Source organism: Acipenser ruthenus, chromosome 25, assembly GCF_902713425.1.
Source record: "Acipenser ruthenus chromosome 25, fAciRut3.2 maternal haplotype, whole genome shotgun sequence".
In the NCBI taxonomy this organism is placed as follows: Eukaryota; Metazoa; Chordata; class Actinopteri; order Acipenseriformes; family Acipenseridae; genus Acipenser; species Acipenser ruthenus.
Genome location: NC_081213.1, coordinates 21,882,374 through 21,896,654, shown reverse-complemented (window position 1 = coordinate 21,896,654; position 14,281 = coordinate 21,882,374). Strand labels below are relative to the sequence as shown.

General features: G+C 35.1%; 1 protein-coding gene across 9 annotated transcripts in view; it reads right to left on the bottom strand.

Annotated features, from left to right (window-relative positions):
- The window catches only part of LOC117413924 (forkhead box protein P1-like), a 165,349-nt gene that overhangs the window by 88,879 nt on the left and 62,189 nt on the right, over positions 1–14,281 (bottom strand). The window lies entirely within an intron of this gene.

The window sequence follows — 14,281 nt, the reverse complement described above, 5'->3', positions numbered from 1 at the left end:
TCTTGTTTTCCCTTTTATCAAAACACCAGCCTTTAAGTTTCTTCCAGACCTTGCAGGGATAAACGCTTGCTCACACCAGCAAACAAAGCGGATATTTGTTTAATAACTGATTGCTGCCATGGCTACAGTAAACAAGGGGCCCTGGTTTGTGTTTATGAACAAACACATCATCTTGCAAGAGCAATTTAACATTAACCAGGTGGAATGATCAACATATTTCGTAGGTGACACTCAGGGCAGGACTAATGTAAACAGAACAGGGAGGAGAATGGGGCCACTCTCAGGGAATCAAGGTTGATGTAAATGCAGAGAGGCTAGAATAAACAGCTGGGAAAAACTAAAGACAAACAAATACTCACTCTCCTGACATTTGAAGAAGTATAAGGGTTGTGTATTACAGCTGTGAGTAGAAAACATGAATTTGAACAAGTAGGTAGGGGGCTGTTATAGCTTGTTATTTCCAAAGACATGTTGTGTACACAAACAGTAATTTATGTTTGGGTTACCAGCTAAACTTGAAGCTCATGTTTATATAAACCAACATATGAAACACTATACCAATATCTTAAATAAAAGCATCCTTAATAAAAATCTGTATACCACACCAAGACACTTGAAGGTTTAAAACAGCCAGCCAGCCATAATGTTCTTATCAGGGCCATTTGAACAGAAGACAAACAGGGAAACAGGGATACCTAAACCTCTTAACTGTATTCCAGTGGTAAAGACTATTGGCAGTTAACAAACAATGGCTGTTAATAATGTATAATAAAACAAATTGAGTTAGGAATAGACACATTTAAATACTCCCAATTAACTACATTTACTCAGTCACCAATGCCATAAAGCACCAAGGTTTTTTTCTGTAGGCAACATCCTCATAAGGGCTTCATTGTGTGCATTGTTTTTTTTTTTTAAATGTTATTTTACAATAACTGTCATAATTTAGCAATGTAAAAAGATTACCAAATGATGCAACTAAATGTTAGGGTCAGTTTTTCTGCTTCTCTTCTGGCAATCATACAGGCAGTAGAGCAGAAAGTTAATTAATAAACCTCACTTAAATAAAATAAAAACAGTACAACAAAAAAGAAACCGACAGTACTAAAGTCAACATACATCTGCGTTTCACCGGTACAATAACCTTTGCCAAGGGGGACAATTACACCTGTGGAGGTGAGAAGTCAATTCAGTCCTCCGGTGTATTCAGTAGTCAGAAGGCTTATTTTGTTCAGACTGACATTCTTTTTTAAGCAGAATCACCATCTAGCCAAGGCCAAGACCATCAAGGTTTCCCTTGTGTCCTCCCTCTGTGTCCTGATCAGACACATAAGGAATCACTTAGTTTAAATGGTAACTAACTATGTGATGACCTTTAGCATGATAATACCAATATATATATATATATATATTGTAACATAGCGGGTTGTGAGAGACGGCAGGGAGGGGTTAAAACCTCCCTGCAAAGAAAAAAGGAAAAAAACCATGTGAGAATGCACCTTTTTGTTTGATTTGTGTTGCTTTATTATTTCATTTAGTTTGCTAATTGTTTTATTGTTTTGTTTAATTGTTTTATTATTAATTATTATCCGCACCTGGGCATTATTAAAAATTAGATCCAGGTGCGGGAGTTTAAAAGGAGAGCAGGCAGTCTGATCGGGGCTGCTGAGTGGAAGGAGGCAGAGAGGTGCGCTGTCTCCGAGTAGAGAGAGAGAGAGAGAGAGAGAGAGAGAGAGAGAGAGAGAGAGAGAGAGAGAGAGAGAGAGAGAGAGAGAGAGAGAGAGAGAGAGAGAGAGAGAGAGAGAGAGAGAGAGAGAGAGAGGAGAGAGAGAGAGAGAGAGAGAGAGAGAGAGAGAGAGAGGAGAGGAGAGAGAGAGAGAGAGAGAGAGAGAGAAAAAAAAAGTAAGTGTTGTTTTGAAACCAGTGTGTTTTGGGAAGGACGGGTAAACAGCGTAGCTGTCCCGCGTTAGTCAGGGTGTTCCTGAAAGTTGAGTTAGTGCTCCAAGAGGAGCTAGGTGTTTGTTTTGCTTTTGTATTTTGTTTGTTTTATTTTTGTGTTTATTAAAAAAATAGCGCGTCAGCGCTTGAAAAATCCATTCCTGTGTTTCTGGGTCAAGTTCTTAAAGGGGCAACGAACCCGAACGAGGGTTATACTTTTACAATATATATATATATATATATATATATATATATATATATATATATATATATATATATATATATTAATTAAAAAAACAAAAAACACAAGTAGCACAAAGAAGTGACAATCTTATTCTATAAAATCTCGATTCTAATATATACAGTATTAAGACACTGATCTTGAATACAAGAGCAAAAATGTCCCAAGACACAGAATGTATTTATTTTGTATGGTGATATATCTAATCCATTATCATGCTTTATGACTCAGAAAACGAAACTGTAGGATATTTCGGCGGTGTTCATATCTCAAGTAATTTGTAGCCAGCACACATCTCAAATGCACATCATCATACTTTTTAATTTAATAAAGGTGATAAATTTAACAATAATTGGACGTCTCTTTACATGAAAGGCATGCATTACCTTTGCCAACCTTGTGTTTTACTATGGGATATAATACAACTATCAGGCAATTTGTTTCAGAAGTATCTTTTCAGTTACTGTAACAGTTTTATGCACATGGATTATAACATGTAAAGTGACCAACGCAACTAAATGATAACTGCAAGAATAAGAGATTAATTGCCATAGTTTGTATAAGACAAGTTTAATAGAAGTTGCGTTGTGATTTTAGGATTTCAATTTTAATGGCAACCTCTTTTATTTGTGGTTTACCACACTCTTACTCTTTACTCAGTCTCTTTCATTTGACTTTGATAAACTCACTTGTATGTGGCTTACATAGATTAACACTACAATAGAAGATCCAGCGAAAGAGAAAGCTTGGCTCTTTTTTTAACACTATGGAAGTTACATTGTGGGAAATGTAGCCCATTCAAAGTATAGTCCTTGCCCTAGAGCTTATACAGTATGTTGCCAATTAAACTGTCACAAAAATGGAGTCTTCAATCTGTGATATCCGTTGGGATCTGCAGCTCCACATTGTTTTAACATTAATTCAATGTGTGTCATATATTTTTAATCTTTTTCTTCCTAGAATCTTTACAAGCATTTTCTTCTGGGAAAAAGAATATAGACTTTCAAGAGTAGTAGTTTGTATAAAATGAGAGGTTTGTGTTTCTTAATACTCCAGGTTGCACATTTCATCTTCTGTGTCAATGTGAAATATGGTTTGATGTTTATGGGTAATTGTATATTAATAAATAGCATGCCATTTTACACCTGCAAAGAAAAAAAGTGAATCTCTTTTTCCAATGTTCCTCTTATTACAAGGACTGTGATGTTCAGATTATTATCAGGTAAACCCTGGATGATACCTGCTGTTCTTTTATTTACAAAGCTTGGAGAATCTACTTACTCAATGCTTATAAAGTGTAGCATCTATGTGCACGTTTTCTGGTTTCCAATTACTTTCCACAATACAAAGTAATGTCTTATTCATTATTTGTTTTTGTTATTGTAACCCCACACTAAAAAATGTGTATGAAATGACAAGAAAACATGCTTCTTTTCTTCAAACCTGAACTCCTGGACAGCTTCAGATAATAACATGTGCATCAAGATGCAAAAGCATTCCTATTTAAAATGGCTTAATTTGGAAATATGTATTTCTAACAATTGCAAATAATCTTAAAATGCAACACGATGACCCATGCTTAACATCGATGCATTAATATTAAAAGGGCCTGAGCCTACTTAAATGCAGATAAGGGTGGCAGTCTGTAGGGAAGGTAACATATAACTTTTATATATATATATATATAAAACCCAGCCCAAATGTAGAGGTGGAGCTGGCTTTATTGCCTAATAACACAGGCTCAGGGAATTCATGAGACATCATTCCTTATTTCTTTTAGACAGCTTGGCAAAGAACCAAAAGATTTTAAGAATAATAAAACAGAAACCAATAAACAAAAAAGCATGCCCTGTGATTTTCAGTCTCAAGCAGTACTGTCTAGCAGTTTTAAAACTCGGCATACAACGGAGACCTTTAATTGCTTGTAATCTTGTTTACAACATGTGTTAAATAATAGCGTCTTTCATATGTTAATGAAGGTCATCTGCAGAATTACAGAGCACGAGCATTTCCATAAACAAAAGCAATAAACAACTTCTCCAATGTTATTTCTTTCTTTTTATTTCTTTCTTTTTTTATTAATGTTTAAACACGTATTTAAAATGTTACAACCGTTGATAGCAAATTTATTTTTGTATATATGCTTTGTTTTTATGTTGAAAATGCATACAGCATTCCCAAGTGTTACAGACACACACACACACACACTGTAGCTATCTAGATTCAGCACTATTTCACATAAGAGATTGTTTGTTATTATTGTTATGGGCAGCAGTGTGGAGTAGTGGTTAGGGCTCTGGACTCTTGACCAGAGGGTCGTGGGTTCAATCCCAGGTGGGGACACTGCTGCTGTACCCTTGAGCAAGGTACTTTACCTAGATTGCTCCAGTAAAAACCCAACTGTATAAATGGGTAATTGTATGTAAAAATAATGTGTAAAAAAAATGTAATTGAATGTAAAAATAATGTGATATCTTGTAACAATTGTAAGTCGCCCTGGATAAGGGCGTCTGCTAAGAAATAAATAATAATAATAATAATAATAATTATTGCAAAAGCCTCAGATCTCTTTCAAAGGATAGTGTGAGTTGAAAAGGGGGGCATGTACCTTCCACTTAGCAGTTAAATTGAAGGTAAAGGGCACAGGGCTAAATACTGAAAGACCTTGTATGAATCTTACAGCTTTAATGGAATCAGGTTTTTAACAACTCTTTTTCGTTAAATACAGCCGATGTCAGGAGGATGCGTCCCACCCATAAAGCAACACAATGACAATGTACAGTGGCACTAATACAAGGACATAGTTCATCATGACATTTTCAGCAATTCCCAACTGATTAGGGTCATTATGTTGGAGGTCTGATTTATGTTGTCATTTCCTCTCACCGATCCTGCATCAATGAATCTTAATGAATTGGTAAATAAGGGTGAAGATTACACTCTATGACACCGAAACATTCCTCATTCTCAATGCCAGAGATTTATGTAGCCAATTAGAGACTAACAGAGAAAATTGGCTGGCAGGAAAATAATATTCTTTATGGTACAAAATGGAAAAGCATTCCTGTTGAAGGGCAATTGTACAGTCGGTGTGCAAGTACATACAAAAAGATTCTGTCTTTGCAACACAAAGGATTCTTACAATGTCTGAGCTGAATGACGTGTGCTTGTTAAAAAAAAGTTTAAAATATACAAAAAAGAACAACCTTCAATTCTATAACAGAACTTTGAGGTATTTACCCTGCATTATTAGGGCTCCCAGACATTACAAATAGACCCAATAAACCATATGATGTAATACAAAACAGAACATATAAATGCTGAAATTAAAAGACCTTCTGCATGCAAGGCAAACACACTTTCTGTATAAGACAGTCAGACACATTACTGAAGATTACGTACCATTTAAAATGTTACATTTCTCTTTGATAATCTGGGAATTAGACAGCAGTAGTGTTGCTTTGGGGGTTATTAATTTAAGCCTCCTTCCTTACCTGCAAACATGCTCTATTCTGTTCTTGGGTTGATGCTTAATATCTAAATGTCAACAACCTGGCATTAAACCCCCTCCAGTTTATTTTGTGTATAAATACCTTTTAGAATGAAGTCACGCTTAATTTTTTCAAAACATAAATGATGTTACAAAAATCAATTAAAAGGATTTTCTTTTTTTTTTTTTTTTACTGCAGCTAGTTTGTTTTGGAAATAACAGCTTTCTCAAATACTGTACATAACCATACTTTCTATTTCTCTCCATTTAAAAACACAATATGTGTTGCTACAAGATGGAACAAACCTCTCCCTATTAATCCAGACTTCTTAAAGAAACACTCAGTAAGATAATGAGGCTCTTTATGCATTACATATTGTGCCTAGATTTAGTGTGGTGAGGCAGCTCTCCACATCAAACAATGATCACTGCTATTAGAGAGTGGGCTCATAGGAGAGAGGCTGAAAAAGCTGTGTGAAAAGAAGTGGAAAATTAAAGCTGAAGCAGTCGAGGAAAGGGCTTAATTTACTGGCATGTACAGTATGCAAATGAGATTACTCTCAGCTTAACTGCATCATTTATGTCCATAATAACAGCATCATCATTACAGGGCTCAAATTAAATTACACCATAATTAGCATATCAAAGTGATTGGTTAAAGTTTAAAACAAATACCCAATTTTGTTAATGAACAGCTGTAATCATCGTGTACACTCCAATGAAAGCATCCAACACAAATATATGTTTTAGAGAAGACAGGAAGATTTTCCAGCCGACAGGTCTATCTATCCGCACATGTACCTGGCAGAATACAGATTCAGGTTAATTTCACAAAACAAATGTGATCAAAAGAGGCAATTTACTGGAGATGCCACTTTCTGGAATAAAATATATAATTAGTTCATACTAGCAGGATAGGGAGGAGGTATCTTATTTATATGGTGCATATATGGTGCATACACTAACTATTTACTTCCGAGATCTCTGTTAAAAAGGAGGAGCCATTATATATTCTCCATTGATTTAAAACCATTTCCAGTATGGTCATACTGTACTCATTAACCATGTATTCTTACAGATTAAAGAATACAAATCACAAGCTGTTAATAATGTCTAATTGTGTAAATTACTGTACGGTATAAGGTGCTAAGTATTCCATAGTCACAGAAGACATCATGTCCAGATAATATTGATTTTTCTGGGAGTTTATGGCATACTACATAAAGTGAATGATTTTCAACAGAAGTCAATCACTTTTTTTTTGCAAAAATTATGGTAATGCACATTATCCAAAACAGACTGTTGAAAATTTTAAGAAGTAGCTTTTCATTTTATTCATTGAGGAATCCATTAAAACCCTTATTTCTAAGAAGTATGTAAATGATGTGCCTTTCAAGGTAGAGCTAGGGCAAATCCACTCCATCAACTAATGATGGATCTCATTACATGCAGAGAGTATTCATAATGAGGAAACGGCAGCCCGCCATTCCATGTTCTAACGTAAATCCCTATGAAATGTTAATATCTCACTTCTAATTAAAGGCTACCAACTCCAAATGCACCTTCATGGGTGATAGCTAGCAACACAAATTGTATTTTTTTAACAGTACACTACACTCAGATGTGGCTGTGGAAAAAAGAAAATCCATGAATTATTTTTTTTAACACTAAAGATTCTCTCGCTTTTAGTTTCACATATTCCAATCCTATATGCTTAATATAAAAGAGACTGAAGTAATCTATAGTTAATAAGCAACGGCAATCAAAGCAGTCTATGTTTATGGGAGTGAAAAAGAAGGCGGCTTTAATACAACACACGGTCACAGAACACCTGAAGTGCATACATATTGAGTTGTATATAATAATAATAATAATAATAATAATAATAATAATAACTTTAATTTGATATAGCACCCTTCACATCAAGGTGTCTCAGGGTATTTGAACTGCTACACTTGTACATGTTTTGCTGTTCTCTGTAAATGGCCTTGAAGTTGGTTGACAAACAACAGTATGGCAAAGTTCATGAGCAGCAGATATGGTATATATTTTTTTCTTTACTCAAAGCAAATAAGCACACTTGTAATGTAGGGAGTCCACTGTAATGCTGTCATTCATGTATACACAGGCCTTTACGTTTCTATCCCTTCTTGTTTTCACCTGTATCCATCGCACCCCTGTTTCTACTGTCTCTGATTAAGGATTGCTGCGGATTCCTCTTCCCTGCCGGTGTGAGCGGCAGCGCATGTGGCAATCGTGTAAGAACTTCGGGAAAGGACACTGGCTGTTTTGGGGCTGTTCTGGATGTTTCTGTGTTGTTATGTTATGCTATTTTATTAGTTAATTAGTTGTGTATTTTAAATATTTATAATTCTTAATTCGCTTTTATATGTCTGCTATGTCTTTCCATCTGCCATTTCTCTCCATATCTATTTTTCTTTTTCAATTTAAGACTGTAATTTCCATATTGTTATATTTTGTTTAATTTCTGTAAGTCGCTTTGGATAAAAGCATCTGCTAAATAATAATAATAATAATAATAATAATAATAATAATAATAATAATAATAATAATAATATCCTACACATGTTTTGGTCAATGCTCATTCTCAATTGGGTTAAAAAATTGGGTGAAAATGCATGCGTCCGAGGAAAAATGCTGTTTCAAAACAGACCTCGCTAAGGAGAACATACAAAGAAATCACCCTTTTGGTGTCACGAAATGGAAAATAAACATCTAAACTATACTTTAAATGCCTGAAATATCTGATGTGTTTGTGTCTGGTAATTCTAACAGAAGTGTTTCCATCATTTTTTTTTTTTAATTCCATGCTACCAATAAACTACAGGTCGGTTCTTCCAGATTCTTTCCATTTTGACATCTCCCTGGATGAGGTCACAGGAAGGAACACAGAAACACCTGAGCCAAAGCGTGAGGCTTCTGGAGGCTTCTGGAGGTTTGAGTAAAAAAATCTCAAAATCAACTTGGCTGCTCAATAACCAGTCACTGACTTGTGTGTTTTCAATGTCTCTACTTTCCTTCTTGTTTTTAAAAAAATCTATTAAAAGTGCTTCTAGGGATTAATCTCCTAACCTTCCTTCTCTTAGTTCAGTTCGCCTACTGTGGCTGTGCAAAAGGAAACCCTAACAGTGCAACAACCTTCCTTTGTTCTATGGATACAGATAGTATCTAGCAAGCATCAGACACACGAGGATTTTAGAACAGACATGTGGCTTGTGTTGAATCAGAAACACAGAAAGAGAAAAAAGAAAGCCACTGAACTAGTGAGCTCTGACTCGCAACCCTCAGCAAGTATTTCCAGTGCTGTTTACATGACAGCCGAGGACACCGCCTCTGCTTTGTGAAGTCTAGCACTGGTTTTCATGCCTTAGTAATCAAACTACAGCCAAGTCAGAATGAAAAGAGTTTTTAAATGTCTTTGTAAAAACAAAGTTATTGGTGAGTAATGTACAGTGACAGTCTTCTCATTCTGAATTGAGCCATTCCAGGTCTTACCATGAGTGGATTAGTCAAAGTGTACAGAAGCCCACAAGCTTAAGGGCAATGCAATGCAATCATTTCCATCCTTTTTTTTTTTGCACATTTATAGTCACATATATTAATAAATACACAAACAAATAGGCATATGAACAAACAAAATTAATAAATTCATCTTTCCTTGGAATAGGTTGCATTGGAAAGACCTAATAGTTTCACAGCTAACATGTGTTACAAAAGGTTAAAACATGCTGGGCCAGGGTAAGGAGAAAAAAAAAAGAATGTAAAAAAAAAGCTGTTTTGTTTTGTGTTTTTTTTGTTTTAACACTTTTTTTTCTGAGGAAGGATTGTGGGGCGTTGTGTGCATTTGTTTCTTATTGTCTAAGTGGCAGTTGGAAGCTGGTCCCTGCATGGGCCTCCCAGTCCCTGGCTATGCTGTTTGACAGGGAGGTAACCATATTAGGATGTGTATGGTAAAGTAAACAATAACATAGTTGCAATGAAATGGAAATTTTTCAGCTAATGGTGTTTGTCATTCCTGTTTTCAGTCTCCCCCACTGCCGCATTTTTTTTCCAACTCAAACATACTTTGTTTATGAAAATAACATTTTAGCCAGGCTTTAAACCTTTGCACAATAAAATCCCCAGGAATGCTTTTAATGTTATAAATTAAATAAACTTGCAGATTCCTAATGTAAAAGCCAACCACTTCATCACCAAAAGTGTTCCGCTTCAGTTGCCTCTTTAAACCACTGAATATAAATTTTACATGTTAAATAATTTAACAATTTAATACATTTGATGAACCTATAAAGAGAATGCAGAACAGGGACGAAACAGTTTTCCAGAAATCTAGAATTCATTCAGCAGTACTGTGCCAAAGCAGAGTTCTGTGTAGTATAACAGGGTTATAGCTAATATGTCTGGATCTGAGAGTTTAACTTCTCTATAATCTGCAACAGCATGCAATGGTGCAAACCTTCCACTCATTTTATGCACTGCTAAACAGTTAGAAGTTTTCCTTTTCCAAAATAAAAAGCGTGTATGTTTGTGATCGCTTTATTTCCAGTGAGGTTTAAAGAATAATGGAATTAATGGTACGAGCACTCTTGAATCCAGAAGGGCATGCTTCACACCCCCCACTGCTGCACACAGTAAAATTGAATGCAGCAGGCCGGCATAGCTAAATCAATACATCATACAAACAAGTAGCAGTTCACAAGTTCAAAAGGCATGATGGCCAGTTTACTACATCAACACTCTAGCAAAAATAACCTCTTTAGGGCCTCTTTTCTTCCTATAGACGCCACAGAGGCATCACTTTCATACGGCTACCACACCGAAAACTACAAGCTATTTATTTACATGATGCATCAGCCATTTCTTTAAGCAGCCTCATTTTTCTGTAGACTCTAATAAGCCATGCTCTCTGGATGGGGTGAAAAAAATCATATCGCCGTATCTATTCACTCTGTTATGCCTTTTATTGTACAATATAAAGCCACCACAGTCACTGTATCTTGCACAACACAAAGGGGTGCATATTTTACAATAAGTCCAATAGAAAATGTACATAAGGAGTATATACATACAGTAGAACTTGTATTTTTAATACTGTCTTTATGTATTTATTTTTAAAAGAGAAGACTGTAAATATGATATACACATCACAGAAATAATTGAAATTTGGAAGCTGCTGTTAGCATGCATTTGATTATGATAGCACAGTTCAGACTACTGGGACCAGACTAGCATACAACAATATCATTTTTGATGTATTTATATTTGTATCATTTGGTCAATATTATAAATTAACAGTGGAGATCTAAACAGATGTCAAATACTTATGCTTAATCTTAACCCTGATCCAAGTATAAAACAGATCAGATTATCTGGAAGTCTGTTTATGGCAAGTTACCTCCACTACCTTGTGCCTGTAAAACATTTTTTTTTTTTTTTTAATGCATTTGTCTTGTTATTTTATGACATTTCTTGGGCATTCATTTCAGGTTTTACTGGCCACAAAGGTTCATAACTGTCTGTGCTGGGCTTTCAAAGCAGGCAAAGTTAGGTGCTTGCAGTAGTTTTCAGTCTTGCATTGCTTCCTTGCTACTTTGTCAATTATCCAGCAAATCACTTAACCAGACTACTTCAACCCCCACTAGTCTAGTTACTGTATATGCATAATAATACATTTTAAAATAAATAATCTGCTTTTTCTGGTACTACAGATCTATTACGTGTTATTTTTTTCAAACCGAACACCACTACAGGCTGTTATTTGTAATTTGTACCTAACAAAACAATTCCATTAGCCATGCCATGTGCATCCACATCTATCACTTAATAGGTCTCACAAATGGGTAGTTTTTAAATGAATCTACGTTTCACTTTAAAAACAGTGCCGTTGTTGGTGGTGGTTTTGTAATGTTGTCCACCAGGTATTGAACCTCACAACAAGGTCAAATCAGTGTAAAGATTTTTTTTTTTTTAAAGCCTTGGGTTCAAATGGGATTTGTGCATACCTAACTTGATCTGACAAAGTCCAATTTTACTTTTCTGGATATCTGTACAAACGTAAAAGCTGCCACAGTTTGACTGTCAACTGAGCAGGTGTTTGCGTTTAGATTATTATTATTATTATTATTATTATTATGATGAGATGCCCCCATCCTGAGAACGAGATCAACAGCAAAGGTTTTTTTAAACTGCAGTTACAGAGGATGCCAATTTCTACACTGCTAAAAGTGCCTTCCGGCTGTTATGCCTGTCACTGTATTAACTACTGTATTGAAGCTCCTAAAGTACATTATGGTAGTTACAACGCATGAAAAACACAGTGACAAAACTGCTAGTGGCAGACACATTTAACTTTCTTGTTAGCAATCTCCCCCATGTGGCACTTTAGCAACAGCAAGCTGTTTATTATGTTACTGTGCTAGGCAAAACCGATTAAACGGGACTCTTAAGAATCAGTTTTACAAATGCATGGAAACACAGCGAGCTGTAAATTCCATGGAATTAAAAGCTTACCGACCCTAATACTGATACATGGCAATTTCTAGCTTAATGCCGATATAAAGAATTGGAATTCTTATGAAGTACTGCAAGAAATAACAGTACAGCCCATACTATCTGCAATGATTGTATTTTAAAATACAGACTTCTGTAAATATACTAGTCATATAGACAATATTTATTAATCTAAATAAATATTAACCCTCATTTAGGGCCATTTCCAGACCTGCGTGCAAACACCTAACAATTCTTCTAAATATGGAAAATAAAAAGAACGCAGTGTTTTCCATAATATAAAAACGACATTTAGTTCCTTTTCTGTGGGAGCACAAACAGACACATTTAAAACAATGCCATCATCAGTGTAAAAACAAATAAACACACACACACCAATAACAAAGACAAGCAAGGGGTTTTTGGGAAATATATCAGTGAATAGAAAAGCGAAGCCCTCGGAAACTTATTATAGAAATCTGCAGTTATGAGCGTCTAATTCCCAACCATTATGAAGGAGTATTCCCAAGTTATAAAACCTTATTCCCAAGTTATAAAAGTATTCACAAGCTTTTATAGAAACAATGTGCTGCAAGTGCTCGCACAGATAAATATATACAAATGTGAAAGTGATACTAGTTTGGGCTTAAAATTGGGTCTAAAAATATTTTTTTTTTTTTTTTTTTTTTTTGCTACACGTTTATGCTACACCTGGTTTTAATGCATTGGACTTCAAAAGCTTCTTTTGTTCCCTAAATGAACAAGGGACTGTTCAAAAAAATTTAAACAAGAATAACACCCCTGAACCTTGGTGAGATAATGTACGCACTTCCTCTTGAGATAACCGGCAATAAACATTATGTAAATGCATAAGCCTACACAAATAAAAGGGTAATCATTTATTACGCCAAAACTGAACTTAAAAACAAAAAGAAACACTGGGAAACTGACTGTTAACCTTTTACAGTTTGTGTATGTGTAAAAATTGTATCTCTTTAATACACCTCCGTCATGATTGAAGAGTTTTTATTTGGTTTATTTATGTGGTTTAAGCAAACAGTTTTTTTGGTAATTATTTAATATCCTGTTATTAAGTTAGTTTACAAAACTGTATTCGTGCAAGGCTGCAAGTAGAGCTTCATTAAGGTTGACAGGGGAATATTATGCAGTCCCTGCTTGACAGTTACACTATTGTTGCTATGGTGCATAACTATTAATTTCTAACAAAAGGTGAGAACCCACAGATGAATATCCAGAGGTTAGCACTGCTGTGTTCTACTCAATATTCCGTAACCGTTATTTTGAGTAAGTACATGAACCTACATTTGTGATGTTGTAGCACTGATGTGGTTTTGTTCCACTGTCAGAAAGAAGTTAAATATCAAAGTGCACTCGTATTTTAATATTCTCTTGTTTTAAAATAATAATCCAAAATCCAAAGCAAAGTCTCAACAGCATCTCACAAAAGGTGATACTGTACCACATACACTATTTTTTTACATTACTTGTGCTGCCTTTTGACACATTCTCAAGTTATTATTAATGTTCTATATACTGTAGGCTAGGAGGACAAAAGATTGTGTAATTCCATCAAGCTTTCCCTTTTCAGTTCAGATATTCATATGGCAGAATGTAGCTGAAGGAACTTATATTTAGGGGTTACAAGAGAACATTTAACATATTTTTTATAATATCAAAAATAAATTAAATATTCATATTAGGAGACCAGTTTTTAATGACCTAAATACAGTCCTGCTCATGATTTCTTCTTGTAGTATTCAAGGGTCTGAACTGTATTGCTACATTATATCTCAGTACAGTATCGGACAGTACAGTACCATAGATTTAAACTAGATTACCTTTAGCCTGTTGTGATTTAAGAACATGAATGCTGCCCTTGCTTTCAAATCTCCCCCAGCCCCAGACTCCCAAAATAGTGTCATATGGCCTCATTTATATGCCTTTCTACGACAAGAGGAATAATAGAGGAAGAACAATTAATATGTATGAATGCAAAAACAGCTATTCTTGTCATTTAATTTGTTTAAATGGTGTCAAGAGAATATTTAGGTGTTCTTTGGTTTGTCAGGGATGCATTGCCT